The sequence below is a fragment of the Ornithodoros turicata genome, chromosome 5 (genome assembly GCF_037126465.1).
Source record: "Ornithodoros turicata isolate Travis chromosome 5, ASM3712646v1, whole genome shotgun sequence".
Taxonomy (NCBI): domain Eukaryota; kingdom Metazoa; phylum Arthropoda; class Arachnida; order Ixodida; family Argasidae; genus Ornithodoros; species Ornithodoros turicata.
The window spans coordinates 70892685-70910445 of record NC_088205.1 but is presented as its reverse complement, the minus strand read 5'-3'; the positions used below and the strand labels follow the sequence as shown (position 1 = coordinate 70910445).

Below are 17761 nucleotides of genomic sequence, written 5' to 3'. Positions count from 1 at the left end.
TATGCATCTGTAGGTAACATGAAGCGTATCATTGTGCTTTCAAAAGAAATACAGTTCATGTAAAAGCTCTATGCCCGCTACACCCATTTTACGCCTCTTTTACACCCGAGCTCAGTGGACGTTGTAAATAAGGTGTTACTTTATTATTACACCCATTTAACACCCCTCATCCCAGGATGTTTCTTCGAGCTGGTGTAATTTGGGAGTAAAAATTAGTTTACACCCCAGTTACACCCGGATTACACCCTAAAGGGTGTTTTAAATTTAAGAGTGTAGGACACTGCTTTCATTTTGCTTCTTTTTCTGAAGGGCTCCCGAAGTGTCGTTTTTTTGTCCGTGTCCGTTTGAGCCTCCTAAGTGTTTGAGTGTCACGCAAAAGGTTCGTGCGCTTTCGGGCGCGCTCTCTATAAAAGGACACGTCAAAGCCATTAGTGTGGCTCGGTGCAATTCAGTAGCCACCACACCACCGGTAAAGTCGAAGTTATGGGTAGAAGGCTAGGATATGGAACACGGAAGTTTACGCCCGTTTTGTGGTACCTCCCATTCCTCAAACCATTGTGGCGTTCGAGCAAAGATGGTGCAATCAATGACATTGCGTTGCACATCTTCACACATGAATTTCTTATTGTAGGAGTCATCTGTAAAGTGGATATAGGAAATGTTGTTCCCTTCGTCGTCGTTAAACACTCGAGAGTAGATCTTCCAGCCTTACTGGACAGAAACTGTTTGCAGACGTTAAAGGCGCTGTTAAAATCATACCTAGGAGTAACACGTGAGCTGTGGCCGTTGACATGATTCGAGAACCTAGTATAGCGAGATATGAAGCCGGTCGGACAAGCCACTATCTGAATGCAGCGGAGGGCATGCACACGTACGAAAGCAGTTCTCGTTTCGGTCCCATAGCAGCGCCATCTTCTCATCTTATCGCACGTACCTGGCAATAACCTTTATCACATGTGCTGGCTACTGTACATGCATATACGCCCTCTGTTACAAAGTTGTTTGTCCGACCGGCTTCATATCGCCATTTGGCATTGCAGATATGTTTCGGAATTCGTATTCCAAATGGCGTCTTTCCGACATCCACCCAGTTGCTATACTCTGTGCCTGCTGAACGGTTCCATGGAAGCATACCTGAGTTTGCCACAGATAGCCACCGCAGCTGCTACTCTGTCAAACATCCGATCATACCCACCATATGACAAAGACAAAAATGCACGCACATTTTATACTTTATTTGACAAAAGAAGTCTTGTCGCGCGCACTTACCTTTGAACAGACTTCGACGGAACCAGGCATGCATGAAAGTGTATCACAAGGCTGAAAGTGGCCATTGACTCCTGGATGATCACCAGTTCTGACTTGATTGAGGAGAATATCGATCATTACACGCTTTGTCATTGCTCACTCGTTTGAGCAAGAAGAACAATGGTACTGTCAGTGACAATTCAATACAGACTTGCGTCATCGCCACAGCCATAGAAAGAGAGGCCAGTATTCTCTGGGTAGTACATCAGCTGGTGAAGTCGACATCGCAAGGCGACAGGGGACAGCACGGTATAGGTACGGGGATCCGTTCCTGGGTCAACCTCACCTTCACGGCTGGCGAATAATGTCACCCTAACCGTCACGGGTCCTGAATCTAGATATGTCTTCCAAACGCTTTCATGTGTTCTGACACCGGAATTTGCTTCACTGCGCCAGCTTCGTGTTGTTTTGATGGTCATTTCTGATCTACTCCTTGACATTGACATTGAATCTGGTGTGTTTCAGCCTATCTTTGTGTGATCGGGTGTAATTTATTAAATAACATGTGTGACGTGTGATACGGAGTTGTAGACAGAAAATCGTTCAACCAGATATTTCAATCTGAAGAGATCAGATTGCATGTGCACCTGCAATATCTGCGTGCAAATGACCTGGGTGTTTTTAGATGTCCAAAGCCCGATTTCGACTTCACTAATGTCGCCTCACAGAGCCTCAAATACACGTTTCTTTTCTTTTTTCTTTTTTTTCCGGATAGTTAATGTAGGCGAGACGCGTCGGTGCTATAAATAGTGTCTGCCGCGTTAATTACGCTAATGCAACCGCGTATCTAATCTAGTAGATTATCCCAAAGGTGATTGGCCAGGTAATAGCGCAGTGCCAAAATCCTCCGTTGGCGCTACGGCGTCTCATTTCTTCCTCTCTCTCTATCATTCTTTTTTTACCAGAAGAGTAGAGCCCGATTAGCCAATTAAGGAAGGAAGCTTCGTGATACGGTGTCGGTGGACGAGGTCCCTAGAGGCACATCCATATCCCATATACTCATGGTAATTGCGGTAGCTCCACATTGTACGGCCACCGGCTTGGACTCCATCTTCATCTTTTCCTCTCTCTCTCTCTTTCTTCTTCTCTCTCCTTTCTTCGTTTTCCTCCTTAGCTTATTGGTGTATCGATAGGCCATGATCAGGTGGAGAAAGTCGTTTGCATTTGCGGAGACTACGGCAGTCATCGTGTCGTTATTTTTATTCTAGCTTTTCCTGTTTCGTCTGGCACAGGAGAGGTTTTTGTGGCTCGTCGCCGTATAGGATGTTTGCTTTGTTGCAAGAACAAAGCATGGGGGTGGGTGAATTGGGCTAGTTGGTAGTGAAACAAAAGCATGGGGGTAATGGCGCAGAAAACTTCGGTGAATTCTTATTCCCCAGGTAAAGTTTCCCGGAGCCTCTCCATTTTCTTTTTTTTTTTTTCTGGGTACTACTGCCTCCCCGGCTGCGAGTACATTCCCAGTTATCTGGTCACATGATCCGTGCATCGTCCATTTAACACCTAGACTCCGCGTCTCTCAGTGAGCTGCTGACCGGCTCAAAACCGTGGGGGTTTGAGGGAACAATTCCGTGTTCCGATAGAGACTCGGGTTGTGATTGGGATAATACCGCGAAAGCCGTCATGACTGAGGGCCTCGGGCGGTGTTGCTGCGCGTGAAAGACATCGTGGTCGATTTCGGGAAAGTGGACGATACGTTCCGAGGCAGGAAATGAGTATTGGATGTTTGCTGGATATCGTATGCGTTGATGGTATAGTAGGTGTTCTGTGTGAGCGTTTTGTGTCGTGCGACAGGGCGCTCGTGAGAGGCAGCGAGGTTTACAAACACGGGTATAATATCTGGCTGGAAATATGTGTGCCAGTGGCTTTCTTTTGGAGGCTTTCAGGCTTCCATTCTGTGCGGATTTAGAATTATTCATGGGATTCCGTGTTGGTAGGCTTATCTTTGGCCGATATACGATGAGCTTGTTTGAAGTATTGCGCTGAGGGTGCACACTGTAGGGATTTGGGCAGGATTTTTGTTTCCGTCTCGGGGTGGTGGAATTCCGTATGATTCGGCGAGCGTTGGGATGGTGGGGTTGGTTGGTAGGCATGCTTGCGGGCTGTAAGAGGCTGCAAGAAAGGTACGATTTGAACTGAATCGTTTTGTTTTTGCGCATGCCTGCGTTGGTTGTCGCTTCACACCGTCACAGGTGTTGTCTTTGACAACTTGTTGCTTGATTCACCTTATTAAACGGTTCACTGAAGTGGAGCAAGTCGTGAAAGTGCAAGGCTTCGAACGCGCCATGATTACCTTAGTAGTGATAGCACCCGTCGAAGGTGTGGTTACAAATACAGCCATGTATTTCATGCATATGTATATATCGAACAATGCTGTGTAAGAAATTCCGGACTCCATTATCAGTACTGGAAAGTTTGATATCGTTGCGAAACTACGGTATTTCGGAACCCCGAACCCTGGAAAGGTCAATGTTACCAGAGAAATGTCTAATTTATTTCACATTCATTTTTACTTAACATGCATGATCGCGGGCACGTACTCGCTGGTAGATTTTCTGCTCGGCAAAACGAAGAAAAACCTGAGACAAGGAGCGAAAACGAACACACACAAGACTGAGTGAAGAAAGAAGGAAGTCACTGAGAAGGTTAGCCAGCTGCAGGACTCGAACCCACGTCTTCTGCACTGTTTGTCCATTCTTCTGTGTTCCTGCCTCAGAACATCAATTTCCATCGTGTACACACAACACGTTCTCCCGTGAAACACCTCATCTCATCGTCATCATTTATTGTTGTTGTGGTTGTTGTTCTCCCGTTTCACGTCAAAACGATTTTGCTCCTTGTCCCAGGTTTTTCGTCGTTTTACAATGTACCAGCTCGCCTGCACGCTTGCACTTCTATCATTTTCTGCTCGGCGTTGCCCAACGATTTCAAACTCGTGATTCAAGATCATTCTTCGCGAATTACGTGTAGGATTATAAATCGAGCGTTTGGTACATTGCTAGCACGATAAACATGTACGTCGTAAGCGCTGGCGAGATCTTGACGTCATAATTAACCTTGGTTATCGACGTTGTTTTCTTCTGCAATATAGATCAATATGGGGACCGTCGTTTTCGTAGGGCCTGACAGAACACGGAACAAAGGCCGCGCTGCCATAGAAACAAAGCCTAACAGGCGGAAGCGAAGACGCTACAGCAATAATGAGTGGAGAAAGCTAGATAACTTTGATTTGAAATGAAAACAGAGAAATACGAACACTGAAACCTGAGAGAGGAGGGACAGAAACGAACGCAGATTATAGGAGGAACAACCAGGGATTTCTGGAATCCGTACAAATGCTTACAATTCCGCTGTGAAGTGGGGTAGGGTCCTGATGTGGCTACCACGGGGAAACATCCCATGTCATCATCACTTCTCCTTCATTTAGTTTTGTTGTCGTTGTTGTACAATTCCGACGAGGAAGAGGAATACCTCTTTGTACGCGACAAGTATTTCTACCTTGCAGGTCGTCGCTCACCGTATTCAACTGGGGCTATGCAGACTCCAAAAACACACTTCAGATTTGAAGGGAGACCAGAGAATATATAGTTCGCACTAGTTCAGGATGTTTGTCTCCCGGCCCCCAACTACTGGGTTTTCTCCTTCTTTCTGTTTATTTCTTTGTTTCTTTTTATTTATTTCGACTAACTGCGGCTAAGTGGTCTGGGGTAGCCAGTCTGACTTTGTCGCGACTTAAATCCCAATTTTTTTTCTTTTTGTATCACATCACATCACACACACTTCAGATTTCTCCTCTTTTTTTTTTTCGGTACAAACAAACAAAAACACATCAGATCAATCAATCTCTCCCTATTATTTTTTTCGACAACATCACACTACACATTCACCAACGTCACACTTCAGATGCCTGATCTAAACTTCAGCGCTCGCTCGCGGCCCCAGACAGTTGCCCTCTTGGGTTATTGGGTTTGCGCTGCGTGCCTTGGTCTCGTTCCATGTGTGAAATTGGTGCCGACGATAAGTTTTGACGTTTGTGCCTCCGTTTCCGTTTCTTTTCTTTTCTTTTGACTTTGTGTAACTCTTCTAAGTGTTTGCACTCCATGTGTCAAGGTACGTTCATGTGTTCAGAGTTGTTTACGTAGAATGGAATAGTCGGCTTCCACGTTGGTGGTGCCAATTTCCTCTTTTCTTTCTTTTTCACTCACTGATTCACTCACATTTCAGACGTACTGAGTGTAACGTGCACAGCAGCCCGTCTGGCGGTACAGGGCGAGGGCAGTGCTAATTTTGAAAGGCGATGTGGGCAATACAAAAACCACAAGGTGTTGATTAGGGGGGATGTTTAATGCTGATAAAAAAGAAAGGGAAAGGATTGGAGCTCTGCAAGGCACGTGGGAACAATGGGGGGCATCATGCCAGAAAAATTCCGAGTTCACGCTTCCTGCATTCTACATTCGAAATCCCCTTTGGATAACGACGTCATCAACAGGGTCACAACACTGACTTGGGAATACCTTCAGGGAGTAACCTGCCGTGCCCGACACACATAAAGAGCCCATAAGACAACCTTAACCCATAGATTGCTGACATCTACCACCAACCAGCTCCCGTGGCACACTGGTTAGGATGATCGGTTTCCACGCTGAGACTGGTGGGTGACGCGTGTTCGAATCCCCGCACCGGCTGTGTTGTCTGAGGTTTTCCCTGGGTTTTCCGGCAAACTCTCCAGACGAGTGTCGGCACTGTTCCCCGTAAAGTCGGCCCAGGACGCATACTAACCTCCCTGTGCACCCACTCCTTCCTGCTGTCATTTCCCCATCTGTCCTTCTCTGTACGTCGCTCACAGCCACAGTTGCTTCGCGGCGCTAACACAGAACTAAAAGAAAAAACATCTGCCACCAAGTGCGGCATCAAGTTTTTCACCAAGTGTCCACGGGGTCCACGCAGAAGCACATCATGCGCGCCGTTTCCCACTTTTTCAATTTGAAACGCACACCTGTGAAGCGGTTGACAGCCCACATGACCTTCGTGCCGTACTATGAACTCGACTCAACGCAAGGAACGCAAGTGGCCGCTTGGCATTTCAATGCCGACCAAATGATCATCCAGCTGGCGTAGTGCGTCAAAGAGTGTTGCCCTCTGGTCCAGACGAGAGACAGCGTGGGCTACTCAACCCTATGCGTCTCTTGGTATACGTTTACGGATAGTTTAGCGCCTGGTGAGCAATTAATCACGCTAGGCAATCCATCACTGCCAAGTACGATAAGCCACCAGGCCAGCTTTTATCTGAACCTGCTGGAGGGAAAACCGCCCAGAGTCAACAACTGAACGAAAAAGAAGGTCGAGCTGTTTGACTTTTTAAACAATGTAAGTGCTAAAAGATATAGGATACCATTCCTCTGGCTTTCGCAACTATTTTCCATAAAGTGCCTGTGTAGTTATGTGCAGAATGAAGAGTTGAAATGTCGCTGCGTCTCATTATATATTATATGTCAATAAAATTTATTACGTTAATCTGATGGTATATACAATGAAAAACGGTGCAGAGCAGTGGTATATACAGCGAAGAACAGTGCGACATACAATGAAAAACAGTGAAACTATGAGAAAAGTACAATTAACAGTGAAGGGAAACTGAGCAGCACTAAAATCGCGGACACAGGCTATGAACACACAGAGGCGAACACCTTATACCAAACTCGGAAGGGAAGGACTAGCTTGCATTAGATGTAGAAACACTGCATGGGGATCACTGGCTATAGGCAAATTTGGCGCTGCGTAAAAATAGTCTCATTTCTGCATTTCACGGCCGTTTCTCGTCATCTTCTGTGTTTGTCTGTATCTGTTAACAGGACAACAACAACAACAATAAATGATGACGATGAGAAGGGGTGCCGGCAGGAGCCATGCACGTTTCGAGCGTCTTGCTCCACTTTGAGAACACGCACCACAGCCTACGCAGTTTTTATGTCGTATTGCCCCTTATTAGAAGCAGCTTAGGGTTTAGATCCGTCCAGTCAGCAAATGCTCACCCCTAACGCACATCCAGAAACAGAAAATGCGCCTTGCCGAGCTTGCCCGTTGCAAGACTCGTAAACGCTGCATGCGGTACCCTTTATCTTAGACTGTCATTGTTGTTTGAGTTACTTACGGGGCCGTATGTCAAAGTTCACGTGATAATAACTGGGAGTAGATTTACTCCCAGATTTGTGTGGCTGCACGCGCCGTAGGGTAGGACAGCGGATCATATTGAATTTTAGTATATCGTACGCTCTATCGCCTTTGCGTAGGTCAGGGATAGCTGGTGGTTGTGCACACGCGCAACACACAAGCAGAGATTTGCGCATTGCGCACGACCTCCACGCTATCAGTCACGTACGCAAAGACGCACTCTAAATCTTTTCACACCTTTAAAGGTGGAATAGCGTACAAGTGCGCACGTCTTTTTAGGTGTAATTTTCGTAACACCATAATGGAGCACGGTTTCGCACAAATTTTCTTTACTCGAGTGTTGTCTGTCCTCCAAAAATTCAGACTTGCAACATCTCAACATTGTTCAACAGCATTGTAGACACTTGCGCGTGCTCGATTATCGATAGAGATGCATATATGCATTAGCTCGTACCTACGATATCCATGACATAATGAAAGCAAGATTTGCACTGACACTTGATCTTTAGTAATGCTTTCCAAATTTTGTAAAATATCACCCTGGAGATGCAATGTTACGCAACCAGGTTAAATGTTCATAGCGCACACCTTTAAAGGTGTGAAAAAGTTTACAGTGCGACAGCGTACGTTATATTAAACCTCATGAATTTCAATCATCCAGGGTCCTTTTACGTGCGTCGGAGGCACACGTTGCTGGACACAATGTTTATCTCCCCCCATTGCTGCCGTCCTCGGCCGGGATAAAGATGTTAATTAAACGTGTGAAGTCTCCGATTACTTTCATTGGGAACCAGGAAAGTGACGTTGTACTGCACAGCACAGCAGCCACGAACAGCCACGGAGGAAGAAAACCCTTGATCCACATCTTGAAACACGCATTACCGTGCAGGTGTTGGCTGGACATGATGTCTTCTTTCACTGGGTCCGTGAACATGGCGGCATCGCAGGAAACGAGGCAGCCAATTCTGCTGCTTCTACTGTCCATAACAGCGAAGTATCTCAACCGTACGACAGTTTCCTGCGGATGAATTGTATAGATATCGCCAGTCTGTGGCAGAGCAACGTAACTATTTGGGAGTGGTTGACCCCAATATGAATTTTCCCATCCCTCTTGTTCCACACCCGACATCTCCAAATTGTTCCAGGCGTCACACACTAGCGCACACGGAGCACATCCTTCTGCGTCGAGACGCCATGCGAACGTGAGCGCCCGTGGTCGTGTTTACGCTTAACTTTACGCAGGGTCACCACTGCGGGCACTGGTCCATTAACTCATACAGTTCTTTTGGGGTCCCGGAACAATCCAGCATCTCAGCCTTTCGCCATTGAAGCCTTAGTATGATTCCTGACGCACACGGCATCAGCTTCTCGTCTCTATAGCGGTGTCGATTCAGTCCCTGACGTCACCAGTGTTCCAGCGACACATGTGGTGGTGGTGGTACTGCTGCCAGATCTCGCCGTTGTCGGCCCCACAGAGGTGGGCAACGTCGTGACTAACGCTCTGGGGATCCTGGGACGACTTCTAACAGAACTGTGCCAACATATGTCTGACAGTGTCGGAGAGAAACCCTGGAAAAGCCCCAGACAGCACAGCCGGCACCGGGATTCGAACCCGGGTACCTCCCAGTCTCGACGTGACACGGTCAGCAGGCTAAGCATTCGGTCATATACGCACAGCGACACATATGTTTCAATGGTAGTGGTGGTGAGAAAATCGGCTTCAATGGCGCTGGGTGATGGTAATGACCAATGGCAATGGGTAAGGTACCGTCTGTGAAGATGTCTGTCTGTTTCCGATGGTTTAGGATGATCCGGTAAACAGCCGCCAGTGATTTTTCTCGTTATTATTTTATTAGGCTTTATGAGTGTTGAGTTCCAGGTCCTCATAGCTGCGATCAACCTTTCCACATATTTCGCCTTTACATATTCCCCCATCCCACCCCCACACACATTTTCAACTTGCTTCTTTCTGCCTGAAGGCCCTGATCTCAAGTTTTGCAACGCCTTCTGCTTTTTTTTTTCTTTTTTTTCTGGCGAGATCTCTCGCTTGAATAGGGTGAAGTACAGACGTGCCTTCCTTTTCGACCGAGTCTCATCGCTGAGAAAAGCCATGGAGAGTAAAAAGGAGCAGAAAGAAGCCGTATCGTGTGTGTGCGTGTCGAAGATTTCCTTACTCTCCAAGGGCTCACGGTGGGATTCGTACAGTCCTTTTCACTGGCGTCTATTGAAAGGCGTTGAGCAGGAGAGCGATGCCAAGTGAGAAACAGCTTGAAAAGGACCGATGATGTTTCGGTCTCGTGACGGCGTCGTGGTCAAAGTGGACTCGAGACTGATGATACTCGAGGAGAGGATGAGTCACGAATAGATGGACTCGGGCATGCAGCAGGTGGACAGTGGACGCGAAACTTTTATTTGTCGTAGTGCGAAGGAACGTTGGTATCCGTGGCGTGATCAAACTTAAAACGGTTGTTGTGACACTTCCCCTCCGAGCGGATAAATGTATACGCACCGGTTGTTTATAGGGATGTGAATCTGTTTCGCAGTTATTTCTTCTATTTTAAGGTCTGACTTTTACCGGTTACATACCGTAACCGGATTCGGGGGTGGCATGGTATGTTCGCCAATGAGGCGGCCGCGGGAGTGGTCACGTGCTCACGGGAACCAATAGGAGTGCCCGAGCTACTTCTCTCCTTCGACTCCGCAGCTCGCTGTCGAAGTTAAAAGTGTTTTGTATCTCGGCAAGTATACGGCGCGTTGAACAATACTTTTCTTCCTCAATACTCTGGCATGCAGTGCAACGCGTACATGGTATAATGAACCTCATACATCGAAATGTCGTATTCCCTTGAAAGTACAGTAGCTATGTAGAACCCGTTTTTGTTCAACAGTGTCATACAACGATCGGTTCATGATGCTGCTTGTCAACTTTTAGCGGCGCAATAATTTTAGTCAGAGTGGCTCTAAAATGCAATCGCGTCCCATGTTGAGTTCACTTAATAATAATGTGTTTCATATCTGCAGAACATGCAACAAATAAATGAAATAATTTGGCGCAAATGGAAATTTTCGGCTGCGAAGTCAATGGCGACATTTCTAGAACCGCAAAGCGGAGCGACATCTGACGAATGCGTTCCTCTTTCGTGCTGGCAATCCGTATGCCGCAGGAATATGACAATGACAGGCAAGGCAAGGCAAGGTCATCATCATCATCATTGTCATCATCATTGTTGCCCATGCAACGCAATCTCCGCACGAAGGCACAAGAGTACATCTGGTACCAGCTCTCGAACAGCAGGAGCCGCCTCTGTGCCGAAGTACACGGCAACGTTCCGCCAGACAGACAGACAGATAGACAGACAGACATAGCAGTCATGCACCATCTTTTCCACTTGGGCAACCCATCCTCGTCGCCAAATTAGGTAGCCTGTGGTATCCTCAAAATTACGCATCCACCACCTTCTTATGGTGAACCTTCGTTCATCATTCCACACTTTATTCTCTTTTCTTGTCCATGACGATGAGCATGCACCCGAAGCTCACGTGCCAGCAGTATACCACAATCATCCAGTGTTTTGTGTGAATAATGAGTTTGTTAGCAGTAACTGTAGACACGAAAAATACATAGCTCTATTGATCGCTGCCAAAGCAGTAAATAAGTTAACATGAATAAGTTTATGCTGCAATGCACCTTACATGAAACCAGATGTCGTGGAAGGAAGCACAAAAACAGCTTCGAAGATGGCATAGGGCCTGGCATGGCATGGCCCTGGCCCATCGAAGTTGATATCCCTCCCTGGAACGGTATTTGGTATTCCGCGCCGCACGTCCATATATGCATACGAGCCATCCACTGTCGCATTACACGGCCTTTCGAACATGCACCGTCCAAGTGCCGCTATCCATACATACGCTACAGACTGGGATGTGGTAGGTTAACGTGCTTTACTTTGAGTTTGTCTTTATTTCATCGCGAGGTTTTTGTTTCTCACGGATGCCCCTATGGAATAGACCGGAGATATTGGACTTGTGGAGGTATGTCGGCATATTTTCTCTCGTTGTACTTTTTCATTTACCGTGCGACATTTATTTTCACCGCTCCCGTTGTTTTTCGTTACAGTGAAATCATTACTGCGACGAGTACATTGTGAATTAGATGCAGTTGTACAGGAGGCATCGTGGCTACGTAATCTTGGTCGTCACCGTCGCGAGCCTGTAGCTTCGATAATAATTAGCACTTTATTAATTTTAAATAATTTATTTCGCGTATTCAGGTTCAGCGAGAGGTAGGAAGCTCGGAAGTCATTTTTTGCCTGCAGCCGGTGACGATATAGGGATTGCATAGGTGGTGTGCCTGACACATTCTGAAGTTGCACAAGCCACTAGAAAAGAGGGGACACCGGTTTGCTCTGTAATAGATTCATGGAAACACCGGAACAAAAAAAGAAAAAAATGAAATACAAGGCAAGAAGCGGATTCGTCAGCTGCGGCGGCCCCAGATCGTGAAGTCGTTTCCAGCATGGTCTCAAAAGGCGGCAGACGATTCAGACGATCTTGCAGCCACGGTGTCAAACCTAAGTGGCGTCGTGCCTTCACACAGTGGTCATTCCTGTACGCAGTTTGCCCCACACTATCCTTCAGCGTGCCAATCATGCCTTCCCCGTCACTTCACGTTATTTGTGCCTCGATTGAGGCAGAACGTCGCAATTGCCCAGTTTGTTTCGCTGTCAGTTTTCCTTCAGTATTGATGTTTCCTTGATTGACGTTTACAGCATCACAATGCTGTGCACGGCATGTGCTGTTGCTGCTACCATTGTACACATCCTCATAACCTGTCCACACTACACGAAGGAACGACACGCACTTATGCCTCAACATGCAACCATCGACACCACACACACGCACATCCTGCATAGAATGATGATGAAGTGGGCGTTTGGCGACAGACCATTCAGTATGTATACGGCACTTGGACATTCGCGCACTCCAGCACACCAGCGACGTCGCTTATCACTTCGATCACCTCACCTGTCACAACCACAGGTTTACTGGACGAACTCTAAGCCGTGGCCCCGATACTTTCGCGTTCGTCCTACATCGCAGAGGCCCTTTCACGGAGATACACTCAAAAACTCGCAGCCTATAGTCTACTTTCTCCAGGGGTCCGGACTCGCCCAAAGACTTATGAGACTAAGACTACTTCTACGACTTTAAGATTGCTTCTTTGCTTTTTGGACTTCTCACCAATCCTGGCAGTGACCGGCCTACATTTTAACTTTCGTACGTCATCATTCCAACATTTGTTATCATATCATATCATCTCATTCTGGCTACAGTTGTGACGCTGCCTACGTTAGTGAGGCCAACAACAGCAAGCCGGTCTCGCCACCACCACCACCTACGCGTCCGTGTCAAGCGAACTCGTCAAATCATATTACTGCACATGCACTGCAGTAGGGTCCCGCAACCAAAACGGGGAAACACCCCCATGGCATCATCATTGATTGTTTAATTGTTGTTGTTCGTCATCCTTTGTCTGACGATGCCTCGTCATGTACAGGTTTTGACAATAATACATCGTCGATTTTGTGGTCGGGTAGCACCCTATTAGCGCTACCATCCTATTATCACGCGCCACTGAGGGGACGTTCGCCGGAACAATATTTGCGGTAACCACTGCCACTCAACCCATCAACCAGGTAATTCGACCGAGAAGATGAGAACACGACGTCATCCGTCATCGAGATCACCCACTTCGCGACAGCGCCCTCTTCAAGCCGTCCGCTATACTAGCATTGTCCACCGGTTTCAGAGCGTACGACATGCATAACATTTGTCTACTAACACGGGCGTTCGCTTTCGCTACTCTGTACAGCTATGGAACGCTTCCCATATCGCCAGCTGGCGGCGCCGCCATGCGTATTCGGCTCGTGTGTCCAAGCACGCGCGTCACAGTCCGTTTATACGCAGCTTCCTTTTGCTGAGTCGTGTCATCTCTGGGCCATAGCGTCCATTGTCATGCAAAGGTGAAAGCAGACGACGCGATTTGTGCGGACGTGATCGCCTCGGAACTAGCACCGCAATGTTGTCTGCGATCGTGCTCGACATTTCCGAATTGTTGTCCCCCCCCCCCCCTCTATTCGGCGAATAGCCCTCGCGTACATGGGTACGGGGTGAGATATGCATATAGATATGATGGCGGGAATAGAATATAATAGATATGGGATGGACAACGTGAGATTTGTATCAATATCCTTCCGAGGTGTGGCTTCGGGCGCCCTCTGGCGTGAAGGAAGGTTAACGAGTTGCGGGGGGCAAAAATTGCTGGACATAACGTGATGTCGAGCGGTGTGGACCACGCGATGACAGCGGATTTTCGCTGGATTTCGATGATGATCGATTGAGGGCAAGAGTTGTGGTCCCTGGGGAAGGGTACTTTGCGCGTGACAGATGTGGTGTGACTTTGACCCCAGCCCATATGAGCTATCGCTGGGCTTGCGTCTGAATGAAATTGGTAACATCAGTGGCCATAGGAGGCTAGTTGCTACACAGGTCAACCCGTCTGTACTTCGACACAACATAAGAGCTACAGTCACAGGGGTACATCGCCTCTAGTTCGAACGGGGCATACGACAAGATGTCGCGGACGCGAGAGAGACGGGAACGCCGTTTCGCATGCTTCGTTAACGCGAGTATTTTACATGCTTGCTCTAAAGGCATGCAAATGTGCTCCAAATACGTCGTCTCCAGCGACCGCAACATGATCAGTGCACAAGCAACAGTTGGAAGCATGCGTACGCTCCACGTTGTGACTCGGAGACCGTCATGCGCCAATTACAGACGTCTTTAGATTTGTGGGCGGAGTTGCCCCATAGGAGCTAACTTGTTCGGTGCGTACGTCATCGACAGGAATCGAGTCCGCAACTCTTGATTACCGGTAAAGTGCGCGAACGATTCCGCCACACTGGCAAGAAGTTGTCAGTATTGTGTGTTCCAGCCTAGGAACAGTTATTTAACATCATGTTCACTCAGTCCGATAACTGGAACTACTGAGCTATTAACACGAACACCCCTCGGCACTCAACAACGCAAACAACAAAAATAAAAAATCAACAACATCAAAAATCCCCAACGGATCAAAAGCAACTACGCAATGTAAACTACCGTCTCAGAGATTCGCTGTAGCCCGTTTCAGTAAATCGGAAAGAGTTCACGGTAACAATACCGAAAACGCTGCTAAACAGCGTTTTTTTTTTCGAGTGCCCCTTCATCTGTATTTGTATGGGTGAAAATAAATCTGATTGAATGAACATGAAAAACCCATCGCCCGGTTTCTTTGAATCAGATGGCATCACATTTCTAAGCTTGGATTAGATTTCGCATAGTTTTCGTAGAGATCTTCCGATGCATCCCATGTCATCATCACATCTTCATTTATTGTTGTTGTTGTTGTTGCTTCCGATGCACTAAAACATCTTGCAACCGAGAAAAAAAAAAGAAAGATGCACCGACATTGGCAAATGAACCACCGAGCATAGATTACTATCGTTGCCGTCCCAAGCGAAAGGTTTGGCTCGCAGACGTAAGTAATTCGAAAAAGGAGCTAAACATAGATCGTCTGCTTGAGGGTCCCAGGTTCGAAAAGCCTTGTCACGCTCCGTGCTCTTCACTCGCTGTACCGGAACTGCGGGCCTACACTCGTCTGTTGCGAAGCTTCTCGAAGGAAAGCCAGACTTTAAATCTGCGTCTCGACGTGGCATTGGCAGATCTTTGTTACCGCTTCGCATGGCTGCTCCAAGTGGAGAGTCAGAGGGAGCGTTGAGGGGTTTGCGGCGTTCTTTCTTTCTTTCTTTCTGTTTTTGTGGGCTTAGGTCTTTATGTGCGGAGTTGGAACTGGTAGTGTGGTATGCGAACGCCAGCGTTTTCTTTCGCTTTTTTTTTTTGTGCGGGGTACGTTATCTTTGGTGAGAGCCAAGTGTGGGACGAAATGGAGTGAAAGTGATCCCCGTCGGTGATGCGTGAATCTTAATTTTATCTTAGTTAACTTAAATGTTCCTGGAGTGCCGCATACAGTGCTAGACCTCGCGTAGTATAGTATAAAGCGTCCATAGTGTTCATATTTGCTTTTTGAAGAAGTTATCCTGAATAACGATGGCACATCGAGGCACAGAGGCGTATGGCACATCGGCGGCTAAAATTATCGACACAGTAAAATAAATATCCGATATCCGATAAAATCAAGCAATAAAAAATAAGATCAATAAATAAAATAAAAAATAAAAATAAATAAATAAGATCAAGCACCCTGCATGTTTCACTTGAACGACAGTTATGTATTGTTACTTGGCATCCTTCACGTTATACTGTATTTGAGACTGATGACAAAACCACAATGTACGCGTGCAATGTCATCAGCGTTCTTTGCATACTAACGCTACTTACTGCGAGCCGGGAAAGCGGCTTTACCACAAGCAGTGTCGTCACGCAGTAAAGTACTCTTTACAGGCGCACTGTTTCAATGCTCGTAGCGGGCTAAAACGTTTTTGTCGTATTGCGAATCCGGGATTATTGAATCGTACCATGGTAAAAGCGCTGTTTGTTTACGCTGTCACCTCCCTGCATCGCCGCAATTTATGCTGTAATAGAATATGTAGGGTCACTTATGAGGTACCTCTTACACAACCACCTTTCTTCTTTTTCTTTTCGTTTATAGATGAGCAGTACTCTATCATTGGTTACTGGTACTTCGTAGCCGTCTTAGGAAATAACTTAGTTACAAACAATCACTTACTGAGCGACTAACCAGTAACTGTAATTAATAACTCTTTCTCATGTTGAATACCAGTTGCCAACAGGTAGTGAATGAAGATCAGACTAGCTTCTGAAATTAGAGAGAACATTCTAAAAGTAACTAACTGGATATCAACTGGTTAGTTACTTTCGAATTTCATGTTTTTCTCTCTTGTTTCAGAAACTAGTCACATATCCCTTCACTACCTGTCGACAACTGGCATTCAACATAAGAGAAGGACTTATTAACTGCAGGTACTGGTTAATTCCTGAGTAAGTGATTACTTGTAATTGAGTTGCTTCCCAAGAATGCTTCTTAGCAGCAGAGGAGAGAAATAATAAATATAAAAGCGTATGTAAACGCGCGAATGTAAACAATGTGAATTACTTGTAATTTGGGATTTTGAAATGCTCTATAGATCTCGTTCAACGCAGTCGTCTGCACTTTTGCACTTCCTGTCTCTGTTTGCATGTACATATTTCTTAATGTGTGGTTCAGAAAGTCACTCATTGGTGGTTGCCCTACTTTCAGGGCATGCTGGCATCTCTCCCTCTGTGACGCAACGATGGTGGGTCATACGGTGAAAATGAAAAGTGCCGGTGAAACTCCAGGTAAGTTGCCAGGTGTCATAGCAAGTTTCGCGGCGTTTCACAACAGGACAGCTATTTCCTCCCGTTGAAAACCAGAAGGGTTCAACGTTAGTGTATGAGAAAAGCTGACCCAAGCGTAACTCCGGTGGATATTCCGCTTTCCTGCTGTTTCTGTTTATAAGTCCACGCCAGTTTCGTAACGTGAGGTCAAATTTTTAAAATGACGAACTACGAAGAAATCGCGGTGAAATATTTCGGCTTTACGAACCTGTAACAGCCGGATACGGTCAAAACGGCCGCGCACGTCAATATTGATTGATTGATTGATTTGTAACAGAAAAAAAATGGAGATGTTAGTCGCAAACCACGACACATATGTAATAGCTCTCGTAATTCGGAAATGCTCTCTGATACGAAGTTTACGTGATCTCTGTCGATCTGACAAAGAACTCCTCAAAAACTTATAGGAAAGCGAAATTTTGTACGGGTATCTTTCTTTATTACGTAAAACGCACAAGATGACTTGGAGGGCACCTAAAAGCACAAGATAGCTTTGTGCTACATTTGAATCTGACCTTAGCCGGAACTCACATATATGAACGCAATACATTTATCTTTATAAAGCAGACATTGTTACTGTAGGTGTAAGATTTGCGGCATACAGGTTGAAAGGGCATATATTCTCGAATATGCTTCTGAAATCAAGGATCCCCATACGGCCACTATAGGAGTACGGAATTTAAAACAGATCACTCAAAGAAAGGCACTTCGCTTTATGTTTAATAGATATGGCGGAAAGTTCTTTTTTTTTCCCCCTTGGCAATGATTCGTGAATCTGGTCTAAATAATCTTGAGAGGCGAAAGAAAATCAATCATTTTAAGTATTTATGTATCATGCAAATAATCG

The 17761-nt window shown here is 46.3% G+C and overlaps 1 long non-coding RNA gene across 2 annotated transcripts in view; it reads left to right on the top strand.

The window, feature by feature from the left end:
* LOC135396174 (uncharacterized) overlaps positions 1-17761 on the top strand; it is a 127215-nt gene that overhangs the window by 2572 nt on the left and 106882 nt on the right. For both annotated transcript variants that reach the window (XR_010423343.1, XR_010423342.1), the window contains exon 2: positions 16796-16875. This is a non-coding gene — a long non-coding RNA (uncharacterized LOC135396174). The remainder of the gene's footprint in view (positions 1-16795; positions 16876-17761) is intronic.